At 48.5% G+C, this 23,071-nt stretch overlaps 1 long non-coding RNA gene across 3 annotated transcripts; it reads left to right on the top strand.

Moving 5' to 3' along the window:
- The first annotated feature begins 5,447 nt into the window (after positions 1-5,447).
- LOC103793626 (uncharacterized) lies at positions 5,448-16,508 on the top strand. 3 transcript variants are annotated; one of them, XR_013518764.1, is made up of 5 exons: positions 5,448-5,617; positions 12,188-13,235; positions 13,739-13,874; positions 14,455-14,525; positions 16,052-16,508. It is a non-coding gene; the product is annotated as an uncharacterized LOC103793626 (long non-coding RNA). The 3 variants fall into 3 exon arrangements; XR_004744402.3 differs by having other exon boundaries at positions 8,810-13,235; XR_004744401.3 differs by having other exon boundaries at positions 5,448-13,235.
- The last annotated feature ends 6,563 nt before the right edge of the window (positions 16,509-23,071 follow it).

Genomic DNA, 23,071 nt, shown 5'->3' with positions numbered 1-23,071 from the left:
AGCTTCCTGACTGGCCTCCCTGTTCCAGGCTCCAGCCTTCTTCTTTCTCTCCTCTCCCCACCGTGGAGCATCTAGGACTTCCCAGCTCACAGAACCCCCCACAGCTTCCTGCCCTAACTCTACAAGTCCACGAGTCCTAACCCTGTGACCTGAGGTGGAGGACCAGACCCCCATGGCCTCTGCTCCCTCCAGCTCTGTGCCCCTCTCTCTTCGGCAGACATCTTCCAATGCCATGTCTGAAGACTGCCTCAACTGTTTTCATTTATTTATTTATTTTTTATTGCATTTTAGGTTTTGGGGTACATGTGCAGAACATGCAAGATAGTTGCATAGGTACACACATGGCAGTGTGTTTTGCTTCCTTCCTCCCCTTCACCCACATTTGGCATTTCTCCCCAGGCTATCCCTCCCCAGCTCCGCCCCCACTGTCCCTCCCCTATTCCCCCCAATAGACCCCAGTGTGTAGTACTCCCTTTCCTGTATCCCTGTGTTCATTGTTCATCACCCGCCTATGAGTGAGAACATGCGGTATTACATTTTCTGTTCTTGTGTCAGTTTGCTGAGAATGATGTTCTCCACATTCATCCATGTCCCTGCAAAGGACACGAACTCATCATTTCTGATTGCTGCATAATATAACTGTTTCTGAGTATTTCCTGTGCATCCCCATCTCCTTTGACTTGCTACTTACGGCGCTTCCCATTGGGAATCAGGTTTCACTCAAATTCCAACTTAACTTCCCCTCCACAGTTGGGGCATTTCCCCTGCAGAGGACCTGGCTGCAGGTCAGTGGGGAAGCAGGCAAGGCTGGAAATCATATCCCTTTTCCAACACAACAAATACGGAGGCTGAAGACTCTCCTACCTACTGGCTTTCTATACAGAGCTTACAAAGGGTTAGTTTCCTCTTGCTGCTTTGCATGGGTGCCTAGATTTGTGTGTTTTTCCAAAGACATTGTAAATTCCTTGAGGGCATGGATTAAGTTTTGGAGTCCTCTGAAGCCTCAGCTTTGCACAAAAGACCTCAAGACAGTGCTTGCTGCTGGCCTGTGCATTTAAGATTGTCCTATGACCCCCTTCAATTATACCTTCAACTGGAGGGCTTTGTACTCCACAAAACATCAGGTTTGGATGGAAAGAAACCAGGGCTGAGAGGAAGCAAGTGGGGAGAAGTGGGGAGAAGACAGTTGAGAGGTGGTGCCTTGTGTTCTTGATGGAGAAGGGAAACTTTTCCTACTTATCAACAGGGAAGAGCAACCCAGCCCTGGCCCCAGAGTGGCCTGAGTGGGAATCATGATCGCTGTGCAGCGTGTTGGCGGTGCCAAGCCAGGCTTCACGGACAAGTTCAGGGGACAGAGGACCTGGCTGCAGGTCAGTGGGGAAGCAGGCAGGGCTGGAAATCATGTCCCTGTCCCAACACAACAAATACCATCTGGTCTGTTTAAGCTGAGTATGGCTGAAGCCAACACAGAGCAGCTTTCATCATCCAGAGAGGGATGGAGCAAAGACGGTGCATGCAGGTAAGTGTGAACCTGCCTTCCGGCCCCATGTTCTCTCCTATTCTGCTCACCTCGGGGGGTGGTGAGGATGTGGGGAGGGCCAGAGGACGGCAGATTTCTTTGATTGAACTGAAAGACTCTCTACTCAAGTGATTTCCAGGGTCTCACCCTCCTCAAATGCCAGCTGAGGTGTCCCCAGACCCCAGCCGTTTGGGGGTGTGGGTGACAACCCACCATCCACTTGAATCTCAGGGCCAGGGATGGTCCCTGCTATGTAAAGCTTTTCTGAGTGGAGAGAAGAAGAGGGGGATCTGAAAGATGACAGGGTCCTCTGTCGGGCAGGGGGAAGGTGGGCAAAGGCTGGTGCCTAGCTCTGTGGAGGTTGCAGTGGCTGGCTGGCACCGTCCCCAGGGGCAGTGCCGGCCCCCCAGCAGCACTTGACCCTCACTTTCTCTCTCGTGGGCCATTTCCATGCCCATTCTCTTCTCAGCTTAGCTGCCATTCACTCCTTAAGCTTGCAAACCATGAGAAGAGAGAAGAGGAGGTTGGGGAGGATTGGGAATGAGATTCCAAGAGCACAGCCATGGAGAGAGATGTGGAATCAGCCCGGTGAGTGCCCAGCCTCATCTCCCTGAGGCTTTGCTGGGAGCAAAACCTCCCTACACCGCAGCCAGCCTGCTCTGCATCTTTGTAGGGGTCACAGTAGGTGGAGATGAGCCCCTCTGATCAGTTCCAATTTGGCACTTTCCGTAGTAGCCCTTGAGAATAAAATGCTGCGGCAGGGCAGGGCTCGGTAAAACATCGCTGATTTCATACAGCAGAGCTTTCCATCCCGTGGGCCGCACGCCATGAGTGGGTTGTGAAATCAACTTAGTGGTTTACTGCCGGCGTTGTGGAACAACAGATTACAAACAAAAACCTCGGGGTGTCACTTACAAAAAGGGTGAGTGTTTTTTCCCCACTAGATATACATTTACCCAGGCCTATGCCTATACCTGTATCTAAATATCTCTGTGGGGAGGTGATGCAAAGTTTGTGAAATGTATTTCTTGCTGTGGTTTTGCAGTCAAAAAGGGCCAACTAACATTAGTCTGGACGAACTCATTGCTCTAGGCCCAGCCGGCTCTGCAGGAGCCGGAAAGACCACGCCCATGTGGGGAAAAGTCAGAACTGAGGCTCTGGCCCTGTGTTGGCCTTATGGACCTGACAGCGCTTTTTGGCCCCGCCCAGAATTAGGTGCGAACCTTGCTGGGCCCTGGGTGGGAAGGGCTGTTGTGGGAAACCTCCTTTAGAGGCCCCTAAGCGTATTCTGGTTGTCTAACTGCGTGGCTCTTCACTGCTCCGGGGCCTCACGTGAGCTTCTCAGTTGTGCAAAGCCCTGCAGAACTTGGGAGAACTGGATAGCGCTGACATTGAATGGGAAAGCAGCAATTGGTCAGCAAATGTCAGCAGCTCTCCTGGGACGTGATGCTGTTTCAGGTCTGGACTGAGCACTTGCCCTTGCTAAAGCATGAAATCCAAGTGCCTGTGGAAGACTGGGAGGGGTCAGGCTTGGGGACCTGCTTGCTGAAGGATTGTTTGGGAAAGCACAGCAGTCCGGGGAGAGGCAAGCCCGGGTAGGTGCCTCAAAGCCGTCACCTCCGATAGCACAAGCTCTTTGCTTGTTAGGGAAAGAGAGAAGAGTGCCAGGCTTTTATCATTCATCGCCAGAACGCTCCACCAATCACTGAGGATTGGACAACAGCATCCAGAATGCTGAGAGAGGAGACAGAATATGAATGTGTACACACAGGATGCTCCGGGTGCTGCTGGGTGGAGGCGGCGTTGGCCACCAGGGTGCGCTGCTGGGGCCATTCCTGAGTTGGGGTGGTAGGGGTGCTACACAGGGAGATGGCATTTATTTATTTATTGCTAAGAAGTTACAGAGTATCTAGCACACTGCCTTGACTATACTACATGCTTAAGTTAGAGGGGTGATTTTCCTGAAGAGTTCAGAATGATCTGCGCTTGTTAATCAGTGTGGAATCCAGGGACAGTGCGTTCAAAGGTCTGTTCCTGCGGTGTGGGCAGCATGCAGAAAGAACTGAAACTGGGATTTTCCTGTTAAAGGAAAGCGCCAGCTTTTAAAGCATTCATTATTCTTTGCTTCTTTCGAAATCTCTTTCACTTCCCCACTGATGGTCAGCCCTCCCCCTTCCCCTCCCCCATCCCATCCCCTCATCCTCCTCCCTCTCCCTTCCCTCCCCCATCCCCTGTCCCCTCATCCTCCTCTCTCTCCCTCCCAGAGCTACCTGCACCTCTCTGGCCTTCAATACACCACAAAGAGGGGAGGAAAATTAACTGGGCAAAGAAAAGTTATGGATTCTGACGAGGCTACTTCTCAGACCTGGGACTTCTCTGCTTTGAATTTCAGCTCACATGTTGCCATTTGGGAAGAACAAGAAATGGTCCCAATTCAGGGATTCACTCCTGAGCTCATATGCGAGAGCAAAGACCATCTGTTCCCTGTTCTTGTCATTGCCGTAATCTCTTAGCACACCCTTAGCAGCAGTGACTGCCCAGTAGCGACCATTTCCAAGCAGTTGAGGGCATGGGCTAGGAGGGTATCGCCAACGACTGTTTCTGCATGCACCTGCTGAACACTCGTTTATTGGCTGGCACTGTGCCTGGGTGACGGGCTCTAGGAAGACTTGAGACTAGAAACTTTGGCCTCTACGAGGCTCTAATCTTGTCAGGGGAAATATGGAAACAGAGACACGGAATACAGCACAGGGATGGCTAGGGTGAGATTGAGTGAAACTATCTAAATGGGTCTTCACTGCTATTCATTGCCACCAGATGGGCTGCATATTGCAGCTTCAACTTCTGTGTTAATGGGGAAGAAACAGAATCCCTTGGAAGCTCCTTTCCATCATTCAATTTTCACATGTGGACTTGAGTCACATTATTCTTCACGAACAACTTCTGAGAAGGCTGGTTAGTACATAGCTGGAGAAAAAAAACAACTCAGTTACCCATTGGTTCTTTTAAACAAATTGTACTCTATGAAAATTGGAGACAAACATGTCTGCCATCTCTCACTTCGGCGGTAGGAAGTAAGGGCTGACCTACTCAACAAGGGTTCCTAACCCACAGTTTGTGGTTCTCAGATTTGGCACTCATGTGCCCAGGACACTGCTGGGAACTCACAGGACTGCCTAAGTGTTTGAATTCCCTAAACACAGAACTAAAAGTGTTCAAAGTGGCGGCAGTGACATCTTCAGATCCCATGTGTTGAGTTGTTTGGCCCTAACTATGTATTAACAGAACTACTGGATATTTCTTTTAGCTTAGGGGCTTTTCAAAGCATCACTGAGATCCTGAATGGGGAATGTGTGGCAGGCTTTCTGGGGCCCAGTGCACCATCACCACGTCCACCACTGGATGGCCACGCGGAAGCAAACCTGGGCACAGACAGACCTCTCTTTTACACACCTACGCCTTGGTCTCGTCAGTGGTCAGCTCCTTTGAACTTGGCAGTTGCTGATTTGTTTCTTTACAGAAGGCGCAAGTTCATCATGAATTTGACCTTGATTCACAGTGCCCACCATTCAGCACCAGAGGCCACCAGAACTCCTGCCCTTGCGGTAAGAGGTGGTTAGCTCAAAGGCTGTGAGTTTTCAACACAGGGCAGGCTTCCAAACTGACACCCAGGCTGGCAGGATTGGCCTCTAGAGCCATTAGTGGGCGGCCTCGATTTCTCCTTGATGACTTGGTCCCCTTCTTCCTGGTAGGCCTCCCGCCCAGAATCTCTGCTTATCTTCCCCGCTCAGCTATCCCCCACGGGTCCTGATAGGGCCGAGGCTGCCTCTGCACCCTCCCCGGTCTGTGTGCTCTTCTGCCTGGGGCTTCACTGCTTGACCGTTGCTCTCAACTGCCATTAGAATGTTCAGTCCTAAAGATTCTCGGCAGTTGGTGCCTGGGTCCTGCAGCCAGGTAGACTAAGAGGCTGCAAGGCTGTTGGGGTTCAGGTCTTTCTGAGGGGACCCAGCAGCTGGTATATGAGAAATGCACAATGAATATGTGATGAATCAACCTTATAGCTTAACTCCCAGTGAGAGCTTCAGGGCAGCCACAGCTGTGCGTGAGAGTCCTTGGTCCCCGCCTTCTCATTTCCCGGGGCTCTCTCTGCCTTAGCTGAAAAAAAACTGATGGGAGACCCCAGGCAGGCCCAGCAGAGGGAGTCTGTGGTCAGGGGGACACCAGCCCTCCTGCCAGCCCTTTTCCCGCTGCTCTTGCTCATTCTTGGCCATGGCTCTCGTCCTTCCAGGCAGGTGGCTGAGTGCGTGCAGCCTACACAGACAGGGCAGGGCTGTGTAGGGATTTAGGTGCTGGATTTAATCAATGTTTTTACCTTTGCCTGGCAACAGGGAAAGGAGACTGATGTCTCCAAGGCTGAGGGGCACACCTCGCCCTCTCACTCTGGGGGTCTGGTCTCTGGCACCCCTGGCTCTGCCTCACAGGGGATGGTGGGGGGATGGGGAGGGGAGCTGGAGGAAAGCCTGCCCCCACCTTTGACACCCCTAGGCCCTTCAGTCTTGCTGCCTCTCCTGTATCAGCTCTTGAAGGCATTTTAGCAGTAGAAAAAAGCCCTGGTTTTTTAGCTTGCAGAAGAATACGCTGGTCAGGCAGGACCTCACTGGAGATGAGCCTATGGTCTAAGGCCTTTTTTTTTTTTTTTTCTTTTTTGAGACGGAGTTTCACTCCTGTTGCCCAGGCTGGGGTGCAATGGCGCGATCTCAGCTCACCGCAACCTCCGTCTCCTGGGTTCAGGCAATTCTCCTGCCTCAGCCTCCTGAGTAGCTGGGATTACAGGCATGCGCCACCATGCCCAGCTAATTTTTTGTACTTTTAGTAGAGACGGGGTTTCACCATGTTGACCAGGTTGGTCTCAATCTCTTGACCTCATGATCCACCTGCCTCGGCCTCCCAAAGTGCTGGGATTACAGGCGTGAGCCACCGCGCTCGTTTTCTAAGAATTTAAAAGAACATTTGTTGCTCCTCTTCTCCCTCAAAATACGGCATGTTCCTTGTAGCAAAGGTAGAAAAATACGTGTAAGAAGAAGAAAAAAAACTGCCGTAACTCCCTCCATTAGAAACATATCCTGTTGAACCTGGAATTTCCTTCCAGACTTCTGGCTTTGTGTTTTAGTAGAAATGGTCTAACTCATTACTTGCAACATATGTTTCACTTAACAGTTCATGAATATGTTTCTCTTGTGTATGCTACTCTTCTTCCAAAACAGCCTTTCAACTTTTATTGACCTATCTGGGATCTCCTGTCTGGGATGCAAATGGTTCAAAATCTGACAGGTGCAAAGGTGCATTCAGGGGAAGGTTGCCCCTTTTGTTTTCTGCCCGGGAGCCCACTCAGTTCCGCCCCCTGGAGGCAACGGATGCTCCTTCACAAGCAGCAAATTTAGTAGTTGGATCATATTCTATTGCACAAATGTCTCAATATTTATTTACTTTTTGAGACACAGTATACCTTTCCATCTTGAATATTTGGATGTTAATGTTTTATTTTGCTGTTATACATAAGGCTATGATGAATGGCCTTCTAGCCAGGTCTTTGCACACATACTTCGTTTTGTTAGAATACATTTTTAGAAGCAAAATTTCTGGGTCAGAAGGTAGGACAAATTAAAAAAAAATCCAATCTCAGGTTTTTACCTCCAAAATATCTGTATTGATTAGCATTCCCCCAGCAATGCACGAGAATGTCTGTATCCCCGCCTGTGTTATTAAAACTCACTTCCTCAAATGGTGTCAACTTAGTGGGTAGAGGTGCATGGGAGGCCCCTGACGCTCACTGTGAACTGCACTTTTAAAGGGTGCAAGTAGCACCTTGGGGAAAAATAGGAGACTAGGTGATGGCTCCAGGGACGGCAGCTCTGAGTCCCTGGGGAGGGCTGACCTGTGAGAGGAGCAGAGGAGGAGACAATCTAGTGTGGCTTGAGGTGGTGGCATCGCCAGTGGGTGCCAAGCCCAGGGACAGGATTCTTCACTTTTCAGAAACCCCCAGGTAGAAGCGGGAGGACCCCAGGCCATGAGAAGCATGAAGGCCACAAAATAATCACAGCCTGAGGTCCAGGGACAATTGGTACGCAGGCAGAATTTTTGTTTTTCCCCCGAAAGAGACTGTGGTGTTATTTTTCTGGCAACTTAATGGTGTACTAAAAGGGGTCCTTGGAATAGGGTTGGGGGTGCTGGTGGTGAACACTCTTGGGTGATGGAAATGCCTCTCTCTCTAGAGTGTGCCCCAAGAGCAGGCTTGGGGTACAGCCGGTGTCCTTGTGTCCTCTGGTGCTGGGCTCTGTCATTGCTGCTTGGGGAAGGGAGAATAAAGACTGTTTTCATGTACCCAGCTGAGAGTGGGGCAAGGGACAGCAAGGGCTCCCTTATTCATCAACCCCCAGATCTCAGAAAGTTTGCACTGAAGGGTGAACCCGGACGTTGAGAAGAGCCAGATATTCCCTCGACATTCACCTCCCCTTCAGGTTTCTCTGGACAATCCCTGCTTTGACCACGTCTGCCTCAAGGGGCAACTCCTTCACTTTGGCTTTTTCTGTACTACTGCAGACACTGGGGGAGTCTCTAGACGACTTCGTTTCTTCCTTAAAGAATGTAGGACAAAAAGGAGACATAAACGAGATAATTTGACTTCCAAGATGCAGTCACATGTCTTTGGGTGAGGGTTGACAGTCTCCCTGGATTGTTTCCAGTCTGACTCTCAAGGTCAGGAATCCAAACGTAGCCCTTACCCCTCAGGAGCACCTTCAAGGAACATGAGCTTCCTTGACCTTCACTTTAGAGAGCGGGCCCCAGAGTGAAACGGGCAGTTCCGGTCCACCCTCTGTGAATTTGGAGTCATACGTTGTTCCTACAGCTTGCTTGTCCCCCAGCTATTATTTCCTTTGATATGTGGTTTTTTCCAAGGCCTAGTTTTGGGCCTAGGTGACCTTTCCCCAGCCTGCAATCCAGCTGAAGTCTTCATTATGCTCTGCGTTGGTTCCCTAGGGCTGCTGTGAAAGATGACCGACCACAAACGTGTGGTTCAAAACAACAAAAATGGATTCTCTCATGGTTCTGGAGAGGCTGTAAGTTTGAAACCAAGGTGCCAGCAGAGTTGGTTCCTGCTGGAGCCTATGAAGGAGGTTTCCAGGGCTGCCAGCAATCCCTGCTGCTCCTTGCTTTTAGACACGCAGCTCCAATCTCCGCCTCCAGCATCACACAGCCTTCTTTTCTCGTTTGCATGTCTTCTCCTCTTAGGAAGATACCAGCCATCGGATTCAGAGCCTACCCCGATCCCGTATGACCGCGTCTTAAATGGGAGCATCAGCAAAGACTCCATTTCCAAATAAGGTTACATTCTCAGGTGCTGGCTGGACATGAACGATTTCAGGGCTACCATTTAGCCCACTGTTGCAATGCCCCTGCCTGCAGACTCCTCCATCCACCCATCCATGCCATGCACTCTACTCTGTTGGAGCCATTTTTCTTAGACCGTAGGCAGCCGTAGCGCCCCAGCCCTGCTCTCGAGCCCTTCAATGACGCCTGACGGCCAACAGAATAAAGTCTTGTGCCTTTGGTTCAACTTTCCAGACTGAACCCTCGTCCGGCTCCAGCGATCTCTTCTACATCCTGTTTCTCTGTTTCTTCTGCACCCTCCCTGCCATCCCATGGGAAAGGTCTTCTTCTACGTTAACACGCTGCGAATGCTCTTGTCTCCTGCCTCCTCTGTCTGTTTCTGAGATGCTCTTTTTCTCCAGTGCCCATGTCATATATCTTTCCTTGTTAATGAGAATGTTTGCAGCCAGACCACGTCAAAGGCCCCACCTCTCTCCGCAGACCAACCCTGGCCCACATGGTGCCCTCGTCCTCTGTCTGGAGTAATGCTGTCCTCTGCTGGTGTCATGTCCATTTTCCATTGACATGTTACCCAGGGACCAACCCGTGTGCTACACTTCTTTGGGTCCTTGGTTTTGACACGGGTGTTTGGAACATGTGGCTTCCTGGTCAATGATTTTGTATGCTGCTGCTGGTGTGAGCACGCCGAATTGCTCCATGCCTGCAGCTCCATGATGCCTAAAGCTGGTGGAGAGCCCTGTGCTGAGTTGAAATGGGAGGAAAGGAGAAAATTGTTGGTGCTTTGAGAGTCAAGGGTGGTGGTCTTTCAAAGGAAGAGGGGACTGGCAGAATCACTGCAGAAGGAAATTCTCGAGGCTGGATGCCAAGAGGTGCCGTAGAAAAGGTTGTCAAGATACATGTGGTGGGGAACCACTGCTCCCATCCTCCTTGGGAGACAATTGGTGAACGACATAGTTGGCAAAGCATAAGGACTGGGAGGGAAGCGAAAGAGGAGACAGAGTACAGTGAACACAATAGATGTCAATGGCCTCCACTATCAGGTTTAACAGATGATTTGAAACTTTAAAGTAACAAGGAAGTTTTTATTCCTGTAATTGTTAGTAGCGTCTTTTGCAGCTCCTCCTACATGGCAGTGACTGGCCATTGGCAGCTGGGTCTGCAAGCTCTCTTCTAAAATGTCGCATCTCTGTGGGGACACATGAGGAGCTTAGTTCTTCCATCTGGAAGCAGGTTTCCTCTAAACCTTACTCTGTCCTTTTGATCTATGTCTCAGCTGCATCACAATCTCGTCGATATTGCCCTTTGGGATCAAAAGGTGTCCACCAAGAAGAAAGAGCAGAGTTTTAGAGAACTGGGGTGAGAATTCTGGGCAGCTGGAAGCCACCAGGGCCTTTTTCTTTTTCTCTTTTTCTTTTCTTTCTTTCTTTCTTTCTTTTTTTTTTTGCTGGGTCTTGGCAGTACTCCTTTATATAGTAGGGTCAGAAACTCAGGCTAGAGAAAGTATCCGGAAAAGATTGTCTGCCTTTGCGACAGTTTGTGGATAACTCATAATTGTAGTTCTGATCTTGTCAATCCGTCTTACAACTCTAAATGTGTGCTCTTACCTGGCTACATAAATACCCATCTCCTTATAGAAGCAGGCAATCTTCAATACATTAAAAAATAATAGTTTTGTGGACATTCCATCTAATAGGAATGCCAGTTTACCTCCTGCTCTGTTGCCAGTCTGGCCATTTCAGCAGTCACTATTCAGCACTGGAGGAGGAATTCAGTTCGGGTTCCTTTGTCAGTAAGCCTTCCATGCACCATATTTGTTTCCAGGTCCTGATGGCAATTCTTCCTGTTCTGAAAAGAATGAACAAAAGGATCAACTCTCATTTGAGTTTGTCCCACTCATCTACGTAAAGAATATCCATGAGTTTGAAATGTCTTTGAGAATTAGGAAGGGGAGAGGAGATAGGAAGCAAAGGATGTATTCTTGAAGATCCTGCTCTTAAGCAGTAATTCTCTCTAGCACTCCTTATTACTAGAATTTTCCATCCACCTCTAACAAAAGAAAAGCACAAAGAACATTTAATACAAAGCAAAACATGAAAGGATCTTTGGATGGGTCAGTGTCATGGCTGTGACTTGGAATTTTTCACTAGATTAGAAAAAAAAGAAAAGCCACATACACCCAGGTAGTCTCGGTGTCACGTCTGACATCATTGCTCCAATATTATGAGGCTGAAGCAGTTGTGGCTGATTGATGTCACTCTTCTAGCCATTTGCTGTTTCCACAGAGAGAGGCTGGGTTAATCCAACCCCAGTCTAACTTTGGAGGCATCAAGGATTCTAGGCAGTGTCTCCCGGGTTTCTTTTTCCAAGCAAATTCCTGGACAGAACCAATGGCATTCATGTGTCTTTGCATCCGCAGAGACCAGCTCAGGAACTGGCACGTAACACGCTGACAAATTGTTTTGTTTTTGTATGAAAGCAATTTAAAAGCAGTAAGATCCTCTGTAAATACAGGCCATTACACTTGTGTTTTTCTTCTGAGCATGCAAATATTTTCAGTGAGGCTGCAGCGCAGATTCCATAGCCATGGCGGCACCTAGAGCTCTGTGATGGGAGGCAGAGGAGATGGAATGCTGGTGAGAAGAGGGAGATGTGGCGTGGATGTGAGGGATGAGGGTGAACTACTTTCCTATGGCTGCTGTTACAAATTAGCCACAGGATAAACAGGTTAAAACAGTACAGATTTATTATCTCACGTTCTGGAAGACAGAAGTTCAAACTGCATCTTACTGGGCTGAAACAAAAGTGTTGGCAAGGCTGTGCTCAGCAGGCTCTATATACAGCAGGACCATTTTCTTGCCTTTTCTCATTTCTAGAGGCCACCTGCACCCTTCAGCTCATGGCCTCTTCCTCCATCTTCAAAGCCAGCTTCTTCAAAATTGTCTCTGATCCTGCCACTACATCTCCTGCCTCCCTCTGTCACTTTTAAGGCCCCTGTGATTACAGTGAGCTCACCCTGATAATCGAGGCTAATCTCCCTGTTTTAGCGTTAGCCTATTAGCAATCTAAATTCCACCTGCTCTGTTAATTCCCCCTTTGCCAAACAACGTGACATATTCACAAGTTCTGGGTAGTAGGGGATGGGCATCTTTGCGGGGGGCATTGTTCTGTCTGTCAGAGAGAAGTGCTCAGAGATGCTGGAGTCCAGGGTCCTCATTGTACACCTGAGGAAGCATGGGCTCAGAGGATTTATGTGAATTCCAACAGTTTTCTCCATGACAGGAGGAGAATCCTTTTCTCCTTTTGATCCTGGAAGATCTGTCCAGAAGCCCTAATCAAGACTCAGCAGGAGGCTGGTGGCCTCCTTTCCCTCCCTCCAGTTCTTCCTTCTACATCATGCTTCCTGGCGTTCCCACTGACTGATTTGCTAGGGGGCCAGACTGAGGGGACAGTGACCATCGCGTCAAGTCAGAGAAGGGATTTGATGCATCTAGTAGAAGCTTATTGTTCTGGCAGAAGCACAAGCTCTTAGAGGTGCAGCTGCTGGGTGTGTCTTACTGGGGACACTGAGCTCAGTGACCGTGGGCCCTGAGAGTTTGAAATCCTGGAATTTCTCCCAAAGCAAAGTCCATGTAGGGAAGCTAAAGTGTGAGTCTTACCCAACTGGTTTGCAACAGACAGTGACATTTGCTGCCTGGGCAGCTGCCGTGGGTGCTTGGGTACCCTACTGGACAAGGACTGGCCTCAGCAAAAAACAAAGGTCTCAGCTGCCCAGTGTCCTCTGAGTGGATGCTGGTGACTCAGGTACGGAGCCCAGGTGTAAGGCAGCAGGTGGTCCAGGAGGCACCAGAAGAGGTCTCCTGTGAAGGTCAGGGCCAGAGAGGAAGGCACAGGGAACCTACCTCATGAGACTTTCACTTGCAAGGAGCAACCCATGATGAGGAGGGAGAATGGCTGGGGCGTTGCATCTCATCCATAAGGGCACCTTTCCCAAGGTACTTCATCTAGTGTGGCTGCACAGTCCGTACCCCTTCTCACTGGACAAAGAGCTGGCAGCTGCCAAGAATGCAACTTCTGACCAAAATCCCATTAGGGATCAAGGACCCAAGGACCCAAGACCTTCTTTCTTGGAAAGTGAATTCCTCAGAACTCTGAGATGATGCAGTCTCCGGAGAATTACGAGGGACCCAGGCAGATGGTTGGTGGTGGAAACATCACCTCAGTATAGTACTACAGAGTTTCCTTTCACCCCCAACAGCCGATGGATGGGAAAGGAGCCCTGGCTTCTAGGGGCGAAGAGTGAGAAGTGAAGCAGGTGTCTACCGTCCAGGTGAGAGCTATGTCCTATAGCTGAGGGCCTGGGGGCATTGGGGACCACCAGGGGTGAAGTGACTTCACTTTTCCAGTTAAGTGAAGTCTTTTGCACAATATTCCTGACCAATAGCTAATGTTCTTGGAGTGAGGCAGAGCCCCAGCCTCTGAAGTTGCGGTGGGGAGAGGGGGGAACTTGTAGGAAGATGTATGTGGGCACAAACGTGGGGAGAACACGCTGAAGTAGCCAGGGGCTCAGTGGAAGCTGAGGATGGGTGTTCTGGTGCAGTGTTGGGGGTGGGGGTGGCAGTGTGAGGAGGTGAGTGAGCAGGTTGGGTGGGAAGGAGGAAGAAATCTAGGCTATTGTGTTTCTGAAGAGATCCTGTATCAAGGAAGAATGGATGGATTTGTCAGCCTGAGGACATTTCTTTTGTGGAAATGACCCCTAAGTGGGTCATGCTGAAACCCTGCTGGCCCTGGGGAAGAAAGAAGCCTAATAATTCACTTTGTTTAAACCCATAGCTGCAGACAAGGAGGCAGGGCACCTGCCACCGCAAAGAAGAGTCAGTTTAGAAGCACAGCAGCTGCTGCTTTCAGGGGGTTTCCAGCTCATTCCTCCTGGGACCTGGCAAGAGTTGCACCATCAAGGCTGCAAGAGGTGAGCCCCCTAGGGCACAGCAGAAAGAGCATCATGAAAAAGGGGAGCCCACCAGCTGCTGAGTGGCTGGACAGGGTGTGGGTCTGCGGCCAGATGGGGCTTTAATGCCTCTTCATTCTCTGGGCAGAAGGCTGGGCAGCAGCAGCCATGCACTTTGACGGGACCTGGGCTCTCCTGCTAGGAGTTCCTGGGGGCAGGAAGGCTGTAAGCTGAGGTTTTCTTCTTCTTCTTTTTTTTTTTTTTGAGATGGAGTTTCGCTCTTGTTACCCAGGCTGGAGTGCAATGGCGCGATCTTGACTCACCGCAACTTCCGCCTCCTGGGTTGAGGCAATTCTCCTGCCTCAGCCTCCTGATTAGCTGGGATTACAGGCACGCGCCACTGTGCCCAGCTAATTTTTTGTATTTTTAGTAGAGACGGGGTTTCACCATGTTGACCAGGATGGTCTCGATCTCTTGACCTCGTGATCCACCCACCTCGGCCTCCCAAAGAGCTGGGATTACAGAGGTTTTCTTTTAGGAATTCAGTGTTTGTCTGGACAATGTAAAATGACCCGCTATAGCTCTATCTTCTTCTCTTGAGGTTCCTGACGACTTCTGATATGTACAGACGGGAATAAGAGAACCCAGCAGAAATGGAGGCAGAGGCAAAAGGTAAGCCTTTGGGCCTGAAAGAAGGCTGGGGGAGCAGCCTCTAAGACCTTCTTCCTGGTGAATGAGAAGGGAGGTCCTCTGGGGAGCCTATCCTACGAGCTCATGGTTCCTGGGGTGTCTGGGGAAGAAGCAGCCCCTGAGTGCCTGATGAGCTCATCTGTATTGGGCCAGGTTTGTGCTTCTTAGAGAGACCCTGGCAATCTCTCTGTGTCATTGTGAGAGAAGTGAAGACTAGACTGTGAACATGGAAAGCCTTGTAGGCTCTGGAGCAAGGAGAGTCCCTAGAAATACACAGTCAGTCCAGCATTGCTGGGAGCTGGACAGGCCCTGGCTGAAAAATCCCAGCAGACAGCATTGCATTATCAAGTTACTTTTCATTTTCTGGAAACCAAGAACTTATGCCTGAATTGAATCCATTTGTCTTAGTCAACTGAGGCTGCTCTAACAAACACCATAGATCAGGTAGCTTAAAATCCACAGAGGTTTCTTTCTCTCAGTTCTAGAGGCTGTGAGTCTGAGCTCAGGGTGTCAGCATGATTGGGTTCTGGTGAGGGCCCTCTTCCAGGTTTCAGACTGCCAGCTTCTTGTTTCCTCACAAGATGGGGAAAGGGTGAGGGAGCTCTCTGGGGTTCCTCATATAAGGGCACTAATCCCATTCATGAGGGCTCCACCTTCATGACCTAATCACCTCCCAAAGGCCCCATATCCTAATACCGTAACATTGGGGACCAAGTTTCAATGTACGAATTTTTAAGTGCTCCTCCCCCCTTGGGCTCCCAAAGTGCTGGACTTCAAGCATGAGCCACCCACAGTGCCTGGCCCATCATTCTTTGAAAGTTACGTAATAGACTGAGTTGACTTTTCTTTAGAAGAATTTCAATATGATTTGTTAAGGTCTTTAATGTAGCCTGTTACTACCTTAAACCTATGGATTCACTTAGGAAGTGAAGTCATCATTGTTGGACCTATTCTTTTGATTAAGGTAGGTATGTGTGAAGGGTAGGAGAGGGCAATGGTCAAGGGCATAGACCATGGAGGCCTTCCTCTGGGATGGGGTCTCTATTTTGCCTCTTAAGTGTGACCTTGGGCGAGCTCCTTAGCTCTTCTGTCCCTTAGTTCCCTCATCTGCAAAATGGGGATAGAAATACTGTCTTCCTCCTCAGGTTATTGTGAAGATCGAATGATATGTTCCATATTCTGAACAGTGCTTGGCCTCAAATAGTAGCTAATTTTGTCTCTTAGTTCAGTTCTTAAAAATGTATTTCGTTCATGTGGATTTTGCAATTATTTTTTGAAGAAAAATTTAGTGCTTTTCCTGTTCTCATAGCATGCCCAGGAAACAAGATGGTTTCTGTTTTGGGACAGATAATTCTGGAAAGATGTTAGAAATACAGTACATTGAAATCAAATCTTCCTGTATCATTAACCTACACCTCGTGTTAAGCCCTGTCTTTTGTGACATTGTGGTCTCTGTAAATGGTAAAGAACTTCAGTACATTCACCGAGTTATTTTTGGTTGTTTCTAGGTTCAGAGGAAAATGTCAATGGAAAGCAGCTAGCATGGAGACCCCACAGTGTTCTTCCCTCTAGCAGTCTGGTATTATCTGGCGCTGAGATGCTGGCTAACATGGTTGGAACATTTGTTGCCTCCAAATCTCATGTGAGAATGTGATCCCCAGTTTTGGGGATTGTGTCTACTGGGAGAACTTTGGGTCATGATGGGGGGCTTGGTGTCCTGTTCACAGGAATGAATGAGTACTCACTCTACTAGTTTGCTGAAAAGCTGGTTGTTTAAAGAGACTGGCATCTCCCCCACTTTCTCTCTTGCTCACCCTCTTACTGTGTGATATACCTGCTTCCCTTTGCTATCCATCAAGAGTAGAAGCTTCTTGAAGCCCTCACCAGAAACAGATGCCAACACTGTGCTTCCTGTACAGCCTGCCATACCATGAGCCAAAATAAACCTCTTTTCCTGATCAATTACCCAGCCTCAGGCATTCATTTATAGCAATGCAAAATGGACAAACACAGAAAATTGGTACTGAGGAATGGGGCTTTGCTATAAAGGTACCTGAAGATGTGGAGGCAGCTTTGGAAGTGAGTGAATTGATAGATATTGGAAGAATTTGGAGGGCTTAGAAGAAGACAGGAAGATGAGGGAAAATTTGGAACTGTCAGCCAAACGACGAGGTTTATACATCATCATCCTTTGATGGAAGGGAGAGCTATATTTATCATAAATAGTTTCAGCCTGCAGGGTGGCCATTCTGAATGGGTGGGAAGTATAGCCTCTGGCCAGAAGCCGGAAACAGGCACTTGGTGTGTCAGAAGAATAAAACAAGGATTTATGCTGAATGAGGTGGCCAAATATATATTCAGCAAGCTACAGGAGGAGCCACGAATAATTATGAAAGAAGAAACATGCACATGTGCAGTTGATAGGGAGCAAAGGAATGACTTAAAGTTGGGACTTATAATTCAAAGGGAAAGAGAGTGTAAAAATTTGAAAAATCTGCAGCCTTGCCCATGGTGGAGAAGGAAAGAACATTTTCAGGAGAGGAACCCAAAGGTTAAGAGTCCAAGAGGCATGAGCAGCAACCACTTGCTAGAGAGATTAGCATGACTGAAAGGGAAGCAGGTGCTAATGGCCAAGAAAATGGGAAAACAGCCTCAAAGGCCCTTCAGAAATCTTCCAGGCTGCTCCTCCCATCACAAGCCCAGAGGCCTAAGAGGACAGACTGGTTTCGGGGATGAGGCCAGGGGCACTGCTACTCAGTGCTGCCTTGGGGTGCTGCTTCCCATATCCTAGCCATCTCAAGTCCAGTCTCCACTCAAAGGGCCCTAAATAGGAGCTCACGCCACCACTTCGGAGCGTGCAAACTACTAGCCCGGACAGTTCCTACATGGCATTAAGTCCGCAGAATGCAGAATGCAAGAGTGCTGGAGGTTTGGCAGTTTCCACCTCCATTTCAGAGGGTATATCAGAAAGCCTGGGTGCCCAGGCAGAAGTCTGCTGCAGAGGCAGCGCCCCCCGCCCCATGGTGAGCCTTTTCTAGGGTAGTTCTAAGGCACTATGTGGGGTTGGAGTCCCCACACAGAGCCCCCACCTGGGCATTACCTAGTGGAGCAGTGGGAATATGGTCTCTGTCCTCCGGACTCCAGAATGGTAGACCCACTGGCAGCTTGCACCTGAGCCTGGAAAAGCCACAGTTACTCAACTCCAACCTGTGAGTGCAAGAACAGCAGCTGCACCTTGCAAAGCAGGTACAGAGGCAGGGCTGCCTAAGCCCTTGTGAGCCCAGCCCACACAACTGTGCATCCTGGATGTGGGACATGGAGTCAAGGGAGATTATATTAATGCTTTCAGATTTAATGTCTTCTCTGCCAGGTTTCAGATTTGCATAGGGCCTGTTGCTTCCAATTTCCCCCTTTTGGAATGGGACTATTCACTCAATGACTGTGTCACCATTGTATTAATATATTGGGAGTAAACAACTTGTTTTTGGTCTTAGGCTCATAGGTGGAAAGAATTTGTCTTGAGTCTCAGATGAGACTTTGGACTTTTGAGTTGATGCTGAAATGAGTTAAGACTTTTGGAGACTATCGGGGAGAGGTGACTGTATTTTCCAATGTGAGAAGGACAGGAATTTGGGGAACCAGGAATGGAAGAATATAGTTTGGATGTCTCTCCCTTCCAAATCTCATGTTGCAATGTGATCTCTCATGATGGAGGTGGGGCTGGGTGGGAGGTGTTTGGGTCCTGGGTGGTGGACCCTTCATGAATGGCTTGGTGACCTCCTCATGGTAATGAGTGAGTTTTCACTCCATTAGTTCATGTTACAGCTGGTTGTTTAAAGAGCCTGGACCTCCTCCCTTCCATCTTGCTTCCTCTTTCACCATGTGACATACCTGCTCACCCTTGGCCTTCCACAGCGAATGAAAGCTTCCTGAGGCCTCAGCAGAAGCAGATGCTGGCAGTACGCTTCTCACATGCTCTGCAGAATGGTGACCCAAATAAACTTTTCTTTATACACTGCCCAGCCCCAGGTATTCCTTTATGGCAATGCAAAATGGACTAACACACTGGTGTATTTTAAAATCAAGATTTTCAAGCTGCAATGGACTGTTTCCTGTTTCTTTCTAAATCTTGTTCACATCCTCGCTGGTGGAGGCCCTCCCACTTTCCCGTTGACTCTGGAGAGTCCCTCCCAGCCTGTGGTTTTTGCCTTCCTAGACAGCTGGGTGATTTCAGCCAAGACACTTAATATCTGTTAAAAGGTGAGTAGCAAAAAGCATCATAGCAAGCTCACTGGTTATTTCTTGCAATGAATGGGAGAGTGTATATAAACAGATTTTGGAAAGAAAGTTAGGAAACGTGGCAAATTGACCTCCATAATAAATAAAACGTGACATTATGTATTCTAAAAGTTAAGATTTCAAGGAATAAGGTAATGTCTAGTGCTTTATTCCCCAGGACAAATGCTGTGTTGCATTTACACATCTTTTTTAAAAATTTAAAAATTTTATTTTTTAAGACAGAGTTTGGCTTTTGTTACCCAGGCTGGAGTGCAATGGCGCGATCTCGGCTCATGGCAACCTCCGCCTCCTGGGTTCAGGCAATTCTCCTGCCTCAGTCTCCTGAGTAGCTGGGATTACAGGCACGTGCCACCATGCCCAGCTAATTTTCTTGTATTTGTAGTAGAGATGGGGTTTCACCATGTTGACCAGGATGGTCTTGATCTCTTGACCTCGTGATCCACCCGCCTCGGCCTCCCAAAGTGCTGGGATTACAGGCTTGAGCCGCCATGCCCGGCACATTTACACATCTTAAATGTTTTACTGTGGTCTTAGAGGGGTTGTTAAAACTAACAAGGAACCTTTCATTGATATCCAGTGTTTAATATATTTGTATCTAGGGATTCCTTGTAGCTCACCTTCTGAGGGTGGGGCACATAGTGAAGCAGGTGATCCTCAAGTTCCAACCCCTGGGTCTCAACCTATTACGACTGCCCCCTCCACCATTCCTGCTCCCCCACAACCCTGGGTTGCTAAGGTGCTCTTTGAATGGGGTGGGTGTGTGTATGTCAGGAGGTACAGCTCCTGAGCTTTTACGGTTGGAGGGTGGAATGACCTCAGTTCAAACATTCACCAAAAGCCCAGTCTGGCATAGGATCTCTTTCTCTATGGTAATGGCATGAGGGACGCCCCAGCAGTTGTTGACCCAATTAATTCACTCCACTGCAGGACATGTGGGTTGTGCTTCTCCAGTGTCCTAGAGAGAGTGTGGGCCTGCAGCTGGGAAGACACAGCAGCTGTAGCAACTCTTACCCCCAGCCCCTGGGGTTGCCTGGGACAGAAGCCAAAGGAAGGAGATGAAAATGCACAGGAGGTGTGCTTTGCACATTATTTTTCCCCTTGAGAGATGGGGAAGATTGTGAGGGAGAGCAAGAAAGTCTATGGAAATGGAAAGCCTTATTTATTTATTTTAAAGGAGACTAGAGTAGGATCAGAGAAGACAGACCCACCTAAATGATAATTATCAAAACACCGTGACCTTGGGGAGAACATTGGCTGTTGTATTTGAGTGCTCATTCACCTGACACTGGCTAGGTACTCTAATTGGGTATAGATTTCTCAACCCCAATCCCCAATGCGCTTGAAATCCTTTCTGTAACTTCATTTCTATCCAGGACTCTCATTTCATCCCACAATAGAAACTTAATTCAAGATAATTCAGCCAATCTGTTTTTTTTTTTTTTTTTTTTGCTTGGAACTTGGCACCTTTTTTTTCTTTCATACTCCATCTTTCCTTTCCCAGGATTTGCACCTGAAATCTGGGGGCCTGAACAGATCCCGTCAAGATGCTGGGGGCAGGGGCAGTGATAGGGTGAGTGGTGGCACACAGGTCCTGGATGCTGGTTCCCTTGGATGCTGGGCAGAGGCCTTCTCCCAGGCACTTCTGCCTGTGCCATCTCAGCTTCACTCTCTGGAACCTCCATGAGGCTGCAGGCCCTCTAGGCTCACTTCAGGCCCTAGAAATTTCTGCTTTTCTGTTGCCTTCCCCTGCAGGCCTATGAGCAAAAGCCCAACCCTCGCCACTTTCCTGGGCCCCTCTGAGTAGCTCCAGCCTTAGGGCTGCACTGCCAGATCTAGCCGTCTTGCTTGCTTCCCTCCCAGCTTGGGAGACTGCCCTGCCTTGCCCGTGGCCCAGCACTGGCAACATCTCCCTCTCCAGGGTGTCTGAGCAGCAGGGCAGGAGCAGGGAACTTTCAACAAATCTTCCAAACCCGTTTCTATGCCAAGCTTGGCCTTCCAATCCTCTCCAAAGACACTGCTTTCTTTCTCGGCATTTCATCTCTCACTGCTCACCCAGGGCAGCAAGCAGACACTGCCGGGCGAAGTGTACTAACAGACTCACAGATGTTACTGCGCTTGACCAGTCTTTAAAAATAAAAAAAAGACCTGCATATGTGTATTTCAAAGTCTTGTTTGTTGCTTACGCAGTCTCACTACTTAAACTGTTTTGAAATGTGTGCTAAATCCCACTCTGTGGATTTCTGAAAGATTTCTCTTTGGCAGGCCATCTCAGAAAGTGTGATATTTTATTATTTTAGCCTCAGAATTTGGCTCCTGTAATAGTAGGTCGTACTGAAAAAATATAGGCATAACATTTCTATAACAGGACTGTGAAGAAAATCAGACCATCAGGAGTGGACACTCAGCACTGGGTTTCTTTAATTTATGATATTCAAGTTTATTTTCGTTTTGTAAGGTTTATCTTCATCTGCGGTTATTTGCATATGTGTCATAAGAAAGGCCAAAAGGATTGAATGAACCCGGGCCCCTTAATGGTAGCTAAGATAGGCTTCAGCAAGTCCACAAGCCAGGCTGCAGGCTGTTGTGTCTCTGAGGCCTTGGAGGAGATTATGGCTGATGTCTGAGGGGTCTGAGATGGCAGGAAGGGCTGGAAGCAGGTTCAGTGGAGGTGACATCAACCAAAGACAGTTTGCACTTTCCCCCCAAGACTGGGGAATGAGACCAGGCTTATAGGGCAAGACCAGTGCTCTACTGGTTTGGCAGCGGTGTCTGTCTGCATGTGGAAAATCTAGGCTAGTTTGGGATTCCAGAGACTTCTCGAAAATTGCAAGGGCACGGAATAAACTTAACGAGTGTATTAGACAGAGGTTGTAGTAGACAATCTCGATGCCCTGTCCTATATGCTGGGTTATTTTGACCCTTCCTGTGCTTCTTTCACATCTGTCTTGTGAATTTGATGTGCCTGGGAGTTAGCATTCCCCTCCCAGCCTAAGGTCTGGCCTGATCTCTCACTTTTTTTTTATTTTTTTATTTTTTTAAAGCATCAACCAGGGATTTATAGAAATACAACTAGCATAAAAAAAATTCAAAACTTTACATAAACGCTAACTAGGATGCCAAGTGGTTGAGGCAAAGGGCAGAATGTTTGACTCTTCCACTTAGCCAACTGCCAGATGAAAACCGATGAAGATGATGAATCGAGATAATGAGAAACAAAGATTCATGTGAAGCTCCAGGAGGGGAGCTGAAGAAGTTATGTCTGTGTTACACTGGGAATAACCAAGGAAGACCATTAGGGCAGGTCAGACCTGGGGATGGAGGGCTTCAACCAATGGTAAGAGCCCAGCTCCTTTGCCTGCTGTTGGGACACCTCTATATGGAACTTGTACTCCACAATGGCCCTGCTGAAAGCTACCCTCTGTGAGCTTGGCTTCTTCCCAATCTTTGCTCTGCTTACTCCATTCTCTTAGGTTTTTCACTGGGAGCTTTTTTTTTTTTTTTAAATTATACTTTAAGTTCTGGGGTATATGTGCAGAATGTGCAGGCTTTTATTATTATTATTTTTGAGACAGAGTTTCACTCTTGTTACCCAGGTTAGAGTGCAATGGCGCGATCTCGCCTCACCGCAACCTCCGCCTCCTGGGTTCAGGCAATTCTCCTGCCTCAGCCTCCTGAATAGCTGGGATTACAGGCATGCGCCACTGTGCCCAGCTAATTTTTTGTACTTTTAGTAGAGACGGGGTTTCACCATGTTGACCAGGATGGTCTCGATCTCTTGACCTCGGGATCCACCCGCCTCAGCCTCCCAAAGTGGCTTGTTATTTATAAGAAAAAACCTCATCAAAAAGTGGGGGAGTTCTTTTTTTTGAGACAGAGTTTCGCTCTTGTCACCCAGGCTGGAGTGCAATGGTGCGATCTCGGCTCACCACAACCTCTGCCTCCTGGGTTCAGGCAATTCTCCTGCCTCAGCCTCCGGAGTAGCTGGGACTACAGGCACGTGCCACCATGCCCAGCTAATTTTTGTATTTTTAATAGAGACGGGGTTTCACCATGTTGACCAGGATGGTCTTAATCTCTTGACCTCGTGATCCACCTGCCTCTGCCTCCCAAAGTGCTGGGATTACAGGCGTGAGCCACCGCACCTGGTGGGAGCTCCTTTTTAATACAATGTCTTCACAGAAATTTTGTCTTAGGATGTGCTTAACTGGACCTCAATCATTGGTTGTTCT

The sequence above is a fragment of the Callithrix jacchus genome, chromosome 6 (assembly GCF_049354715.1).
Source record: "Callithrix jacchus isolate 240 chromosome 6, calJac240_pri, whole genome shotgun sequence".
Lineage (NCBI taxonomy): Eukaryota > Metazoa > Chordata > Mammalia > Primates > Cebidae > Callithrix > Callithrix jacchus.
The sequence above is the reverse complement of the archived record's forward strand: the minus strand, read 5'-3'. Positions and strand labels throughout refer to the sequence as shown.